Raw genomic sequence first — 8007 nt, forward strand, 5'->3', positions numbered from 1 at the left:
AGCCCTGAGCGCTGTCCACCCCCAGACCTGCCTCCTGCGCTCTCTGGGGCCGCTGGGCCAGAGCTAGGGGGAAAGGGGCTGAAAGCCTTTTCCCACACTTGGAACTTCTTATTCATGTGTTCAAGGTAGCAGATGTTCACATCCCATCCTTTTCTCTGGGGACTGGCTCTTACATTCTGTGATTGCACAGAGCCCAGCACAATCCTGATCAGGGACAGGGGCTTTGGCAGACGTGGCACTAGCCTATTGGGGGCCATAAACAGGAATATCCCTCCCCCCCCCAACACTGACAGCCAGCGTTTGGGGCTGAAGTCATGGAGGTTATGTAAAAATCTCAGAATCCATGATTGCTGTGATCAACTCCTAGCCTTAATAAAAAGCAAATAGAGGGACCCCTATTTGAGCTGCCCGGGGCCCTAACAATTGCTTGGTCTGCTTTGCCTAGCACCGACACTGGTCTTTGGGCATTACCATAATATAAATGATTAATAATCTGGGTGATGGATGCCTTTGCATACAGCAATAAACCAGCAGTTTCTGATAGATAAAATTTTACACATCTAAAACACTTAAACAGCCATATTCTCCTCTGAATCACACCCCTGCAATCCCTCTGGACCAACTTCATCCTAGGAGTAACTTCATTGTGGCCAGTGCACAAGGGATAAAAGTACTTGGCCTGATTCTTCTCTCATTTACAAGGTGTAACTTATTCACTTCAGAGGAGCTACTCAGGCCCTGATCCTGGAAATGCTTACGTGTATGCTTAAGTTTACTCTTTGAGATGCCTTTGTCCACACAGATTCCGCTGTAGGTGTATGCACCTCATGCGTGCTGCAAGCCTGGAATGTTTTAGCCAGCTGTGTCTATTGGGGCTGTGCAACAAATGCAACATACATACACCCTGCACACTCTTGCGCCCGCTGTAGGAAAGGTATAAATTGTGGAGCAGCTCTAACCCCCACTCAATTCCTTCTCACCAACCACAGTAGCAAGTCGGATCCCACAGTGTCCTCCTGCTTCCTTGTAGCTCTTAAGTAGTTTAGGACTATAGTGGATAGCTTAGATAGATAGCTTAGTGTAGAGTTTGATACGTTTTATTTAAGCCCATTGGCTAAAAACAAAAAAACCTTTTTAGTCTTGCCTTGGAACCAAGAAATAGGTCTGATGGTGGAGAGCAGGTCTCTGGACTTCAGAATCTGTCCTGTCTCTGAGATTGGTGTGCCTGCTAATGATGCACACTTTAAGAAAGTGCTTATTGTTGTTTGGGAGAATCACACATACTTAATAAGTGAGCCAGTTTTTGCTCTTTTTCTGAGTGCACACAGAGTACTTATGATGCCTTTCTACAGTTATTTTTTATATAGAAGTCTATGTGAAATAGGTCTGACTCCACAGTACCCTCCTCAAGAGCAACCATTTCTTCCTGTGAAGCCAGTTTCTTCAAGTGCCCTGACTTCAAGAGATGTCACTACAGGACATGAGATCTGCTTTTAAGAGAGCACCTGCTGCTGGCAAACACTCAGAGCCTGCTCATCCCTCCTCAGGTGAGTCAGTTGTTCCTGCTACCCAAGGCAGGAAGGGACAGAGCTCTACTGATGGGCTTCGGCTTGGCACCGAATGCGGACGAAGTTCTGCAACTATCTAAGGAACTTCCTTAGGAGATCAGAGATGAACTGAGAGAAGAGGCTTCAGAAGACCAACTTGTAACAAAAAATGCATTGAAGATCTCATTGGATGCCTCTGACACTGCAGCCAGATCAATGGCCACTGCAGTCTCTCTGAGAAGAACATCTTTGTTGCAGTCATCAGGAATTCTTAAAGAAGTTTGGGCCACTATTTGGACACCTACCTTTTATGGTTATGATCTGTTTAATTCTCAAATGGATGAGGCACTCTATGATCTGAAGGATTCCAGGGCGATGCTCTGGTCTCTTGGTCCATAAGAGGAAGCAAGCAAGACCTTATTCATTTTCTAGGCGGAGGCTTCCATCTTTCTCATATCAATATTGTGACAGGGTGTTGGGCAACAGCAGGTGATCCTGCACTCACACTTGAATATGGGAACTGTGCCAAATTGATAGATTGAGGATAAACTGGAGAGAGTTAAAAGCTAATTACCTCATGAACTCAGAGGGTACAAAGGTACCGGAAGGAAGTGCAAAAGGAGAGAGAGAAAGTGGAAGAGCTGTAGGCTGGGCTCAGGAAACCTTAGGGTATTGTCTATACTGCAATAAAAAAAACCTGCCACACCGAATCTTCTGGACTGTTTAATGACAGTCATCAGCCAAACAAATGCAACATGGAACCTACCTATGGAAGTTTCTCACCACATCCTATCACCTCTCATTTGGTGGACAGATCTTTTAAATGACTACCAACATGTTCTGTTTCATCCACTGCCCCTCAAGGACTCTGGTGACAGATGTGTCCAAGATAGGTTGGGATGCTCATTTGGACTCTCTCTGAATTCAAGGCACGTGGTCCTGAGCACAGTCTCAATTGCACACAGATATACTAGAGCTCAGGGTCATTCATTTAACCTGCCGGGCATTCCTTCCCCTCTTTGAGGGGATCACCGTTCATATTCTGATGGACAATATGACTGTTATGCTCTATATAAACAGAGAGGGGCAAGCAAAATAATCCCTGTTATGTCACAAAGAAATATACCCCTGGGACTGGTGTACCCGACATCTGTTCAACCTAGTAGGTCTCCATCTGCCAGGTACCCAAAACAATTTAGTAGATCACCTCAGCAGAAAAAGCTCTGACAATCATGAACTGGATCAGGTATTCAAAACTGGGGTCTTCATTTGAGACAACTGTTCACTACCAACGTGGATATGAAATATACAGTGTTCTTATCCTGGGAGGAAGTAAGCCCATGTTCTATCCCAGATGCAGTTCTGTTTCAAAGGGACAATGATCTGCTTTATGCCTTTCCTCCTGTTCCTTTAGTCCCCAGAATTTTTAGGAAGATTTGCTAAGACAAAGCTCAGTCTGGGCGCTAGTTCTGGTACTCAAATCTGAGGCAGCAGTCAATCAGTTCCACTTTATAAATCTACTGGACATAATTTCCCAGAAACAAGGCCTGGTGCTTCAACTGAACCAGAGTCTCAACACTTAAAAGCATGGAACCTGGCTGGCTGAATTCTGTGGAAAGATCCTGCTCAGCAGCTGTACAAAGATATTTTGATATAAAGCAGAAAGATCCTGGGCGGCGGATGAAGCTTCCCCTTGGGGAGGCTAGCCCTCTGCCTTGCCTCTTCTGACCAAGGCCCTGCCTCTTCAGGTTGAGGCCATGCCCCCACTTGTTGTTTTAAACCCCTCAGTGGCTCAGTCGGGGTGTGGGGGGAGGGAGGGAGAGCTTGGTCGGGCCATGGTGAGGGCTAAGAGCTCAGCCCCGGCCGGGATTGAACTCTCAGCTTTGGCCCTGGCTGGAGCTCCAAGCTTAGAGCCCCTCCCCCATTCTGCCCCTTCTGCCCATGGCCCCACCCATGGCTCCATCCCATTCTGCCCCTTCCCTCGTGGCTCCACCCCCATTCTGCCCCTTCCCCCACAGCCTTGCCCCCACTATGCCTCTTTCTCCCGAGGCTCCGCCCCCACTCGCTTCTGCACCTCTCCCCTGCTGTGGCCCCAAGACTGGAAAAGCTTGGTGCCCCTGCCATGGCCCCAAGAGCTCCTCCAGCCTCAGGGCTGTGGGGGAGATATTTTTCCAGGGGCCCCAAATCTGCCACTGCCCCCCTCCTCCGGTGGTGCAAGGTTTGGTGAGGCTTAGCCGCCCCAGCCTCCATTACGCACTGCCCATGAGAAAGACCCCTCTACTAGAAAGATGTATTAATTGAAGTGGAAACATTTCTCTTCATGGTCTATTCAGAATCACCCAAGAACCCTTGGACTCTTCTATATTGTCTTTAGACTTTCAGCCAGGGCCACTTAGCTGCTATATCAGCATATCGTTCACTTGCAGATAGTCACTCAATTTTTTCTCACCTTGCAGTATCTAGATTTATAAAAGGTCTGATTCATGTGTTTCCACTAATTAAGGAATCGTTGCCCCATTGGGACTTGAATGTAATACTCACATCGTTGATGGACCCTCTATTTGAGACAATGGCAACACGTTCTTTATTTCATCCTTCTGTTAAGACAGCGTTTCTAGTAGCTATTGGCCCACAGGATGGGAGAAATTCAAGCATTAATGGCAGGGCCACCATGTATTGTCTTTCATAAAGGCAGAGTCACACTCAAACCATAACCAATGCTTTTTGGCAAAAATAGTCTTGGACTTTCATATGAACCAGTTTATACACCTACTAGTGATTTCCCTTGCATCTCATGATTCTCCTGGGGAGATTAAACTCCACAGACCAGATGTATACAGGGCTATGTCCTTTTATCTTTCTAGGATGATGTATTTTCATAAATCACCTAGACTTTTTGTGACTCTTACTAATAAGTCTAAAAGGCAAGCTGTTTCCTCTCAAAATACTTTCTAAATGGATTACAGACTGCATTAAAGATTGCCTACTTTCTGCACAAACTTCCTATTCCAAGTTAGGGCTCATTCTACTAGGTACCAGTCAACAGCTGTGGCTTGTTTAAGAGAGGTTACTATTCCTGAAATCTGTAGAGCAGCTACGTGGAGTTAGGTACCTGTTTTCCTCTCACTACTCCATTGTTACAGCTTGTAGATCAGATGCTCACTTTTGCAGAGTTGTTGTATAGTCATTATTTTAATAGGGATTCAATGAGCTACCTCCTTGGAAGGTAGTTGCTAGCCACTTACCTAGAGTGGGTCCATGTGGACAAAAGCTTGAAGAAGAAAAATAGGTTACTTACCTTACACTAACAAGATGCCTTCTCTGTAAGGAGTGCACGGCACATGCATAGCCCCAATGGACGCTACTGGCTAAAAGATTCCCAGCTTGTTCTTGTAAGGTGCACACATATACAATGGAATTTGTGAGGGCTAAGGCATATTGAAAAACTCCATTTACTGTAAAGTAAATAACCTTCTTTTAAAATATTTGCAGAACCAGGCTGTTATGCTAGTGTAACCGAAAGTAAAATGTGGCCCCATGCTTGGGTTTGGCAATACTGCCACAGGAAGATGATTCAAGAAGGAGTAAAGTCATTTGGCCAAGCCTTTTGGTGGCTTATTGTAGGCGGGTCAGATCATATGGTGTTGGCTTCCCCTTCTTTCCTTCTGCTTTTCCATGTATCCAGGTATCTAGTTTTATTACATTACTAATCTCTATTGCTTTCAGCAGCTGGAAATGAGGAGGAGGAGGAGCCAGGGGAAGTCCTAGAGTTTGCTGCTATATAAGAGAAGAAGACAAAGAAAAAAGAGTCCTTTCCAGGACAGACCCCTGGTTGAGCTGCCAGCCACCATCAGCAACTGCCTGTGGAAAAGAAATAATCAGGAAAGAAAGGAACTAGGCAATATGTGCAAGCAGGGCCAGCTCCAGCCTTTTTGCCGCCCCAAGCGGCGAAGGGGGGGGAAAAAAAAGGTTGAGCTGCCACTGAAGTGCCGCCGAAGAGGAAGAGAGGGAGTGAGGGACCTGCTGCCGAATTGCTGCTGAAGACCTGGACGTGCCGCCCCAACAACGGACCGACTGCCGCCCCTTTCTTTTGGCTACCCCAGGCACCTGCTTCCTTCGCTGATGCCTGGAGCCGGTCCTGTGTGCAAGGGAGGAGGGGACCAGATCAAAGAGAAGCACATCGAAGGAAAAAGGAGAGCAGAACACATTCAGAAGAGAAGGGGAACAAGCTGCCAGGCAGCATGGGGAAGAAAGCAGGGGAGAAAGGAGATGAGAGGTCAGGCAACAAGTGCAAGAAGAGAGGAGGCCCTGCAGCATAGAAGCATGTGAATGAGAGCAGGAAAAAAGAGAGAGAGAAAACAGAACAGATGGAAGGGGAAGATGAAGCCGTATTCATTATATTGATGGGTTTTGTCCTTTGCTAACTAAAGAAAGCTCCTTGTAGCTTAGAATCAGGTTTGGAAGGTTAATCTGAATCTGGTATCAGTCTGATGATCCAGTATGTCCCCAGAGGCTTACTGTGCTGGCCAGCAGAAGAGGAACAGTGCTCCTAGCACCAAGGATGGACAGCTAAAGAGGAGTTGCTGTGCTTCCTGGAACTGAGGGGAACTCCAGGAAGGCTTCCTGGATTAACTGAACCACTAGTTATCTGATGGTTTTGGTTGTCCCCTGAAACCTTTAGCTAATCAGGATACCGCTGCATTGTCTACATCTAGGCATATTTTCCAGTCCCAGGAATACCATATATTGATGCTAGTAAGAGTTACACACTCATCATGGGGAGAATAGACTTAAGGCTGTGCCCCATCAGCCCCATTTGCAGCATTGATTCGAACCATAGGATAACATTTCACTTGGTGTGCCTTATAAGCAGGCCACTGAGAAAATTAAATCTCTTTAAAAATAGCTTCAGAAAACATATACAGAAAATGACAACGCTAGTTTTATTCCATTGCTAATCTCTATTGCTTCAGCTCTTGTAACCTATTCTCTGGGCAGTCTCCATCACTTCAAACACTTTTCATCACAGTGAACACTCATTCTTCTGGACAGCTTGTTCCTGGTACAGACACGACAAATTCTGTCCTGAAAGACGTTCCTGAGACATTAGGAACTACATATGATAAATCAAGACATATGGTCACTTTAAGAGGGTCCAAGTGGCAGCTATTGACATAGGGATACTGTAGCCGCATGGTTCCATTAGAGTCACATTGTCAGGGAGTGGGGTAGTGCAAAGCCAGTGCAGAAAGATGAGGCATTTGCATGAACAGCCCTGGCCCTTGCTGATTTAAGAGATGGCTCTGTGGTTCATTCCATGGGGGCAAACCCTACTTTCCAACACAATATTTGAGAAGGAAATACATGAAGGGTCTTCCTGGAGATTTCAAACCCTCTTAATCCCCTTCTATGGGGTTTTAAGGGGGAATCCAGCTCTACAATATACAGGTTATTCTTACATTTCTTTTTAAAGGGACATCAAGCTGATTTGTCCCTGCATTTGAAATAGCTTAAAAGATGCATAACTGTTCTAAATGTCTTCCTGGTCTACAGTAAAGGCCACATTTTGCCCCATTTATGCCCCAGGTAACCCCATTCTTCTCAGTAGTGTTCTTAAGAGCAGCACAATTTGGCTTTAGTTGTTTATTTTTACAAACAACCACTGCAATGCTGAATAATTATGAATACAAATCACTGCCTTTAGGGGGTCTGTTGTCACCATGCTGTTCTGTTGCAACATGTATATGGCGCCCCTCATTTGAAATGCTAGTACTTCTAATCATGCTCCCAGTTCACAAGAGTAAAGCTGTAAAAGAATTAATGCCTGAACAGAACTCCCATTAACTTTAATGGGAACTGCACAAACACTAAAGGGGGACTAGACACCCAAGTATACATACTACACAGGAACAAAGCTGTTCAGGCCTGCATGTTGTAATCACAGTGCACGTACACAGCTTGCCCTGATCAGAGCGTATGGGGATTCACAAGGGGGACAGTCAGCTCAAATTTAGCCCCAAATTTCAGATTTTTTTTTTGTATAATCAAACTTTTCCAGTAGAAAATATCCCAAGAGCTATACAAAATATTTCCTATGTTTGTTTCCACTGCAATTTAAAAAACAAACAAACATGGCGTTGTGGCGTTTGCAGCCCACTCACTATAGCACTCAGATACTGAAAGTGAACCTGCGAACAAAGTAAAACTGACAGATTTATGAAGTCAAAGTAAAACTGACTGTCCAAAGTCAGAGAAATGCAAAAAGTAAGCCAACAGCATTGGCAGTGAAAAGTACTCTGGATTTTTTAAATTCTTTCATTTTACTAATGTAAGGTATTATTAATAACAGGTCAATTAATGTATTTGTTTACAATATGTTAATTTTAGGTTGACTGTGTCCCTTTAATCTTGGATAATCTGGGTTGCACTCTCTCAGTCAACTATTGGCTTAGGAGGAGGT

The sequence above is a fragment of the Chrysemys picta genome, chromosome 7, assembly GCF_011386835.1.
Source record: "Chrysemys picta bellii isolate R12L10 chromosome 7, ASM1138683v2, whole genome shotgun sequence".
Taxonomy (NCBI): domain Eukaryota; kingdom Metazoa; phylum Chordata; order Testudines; family Emydidae; genus Chrysemys; species Chrysemys picta.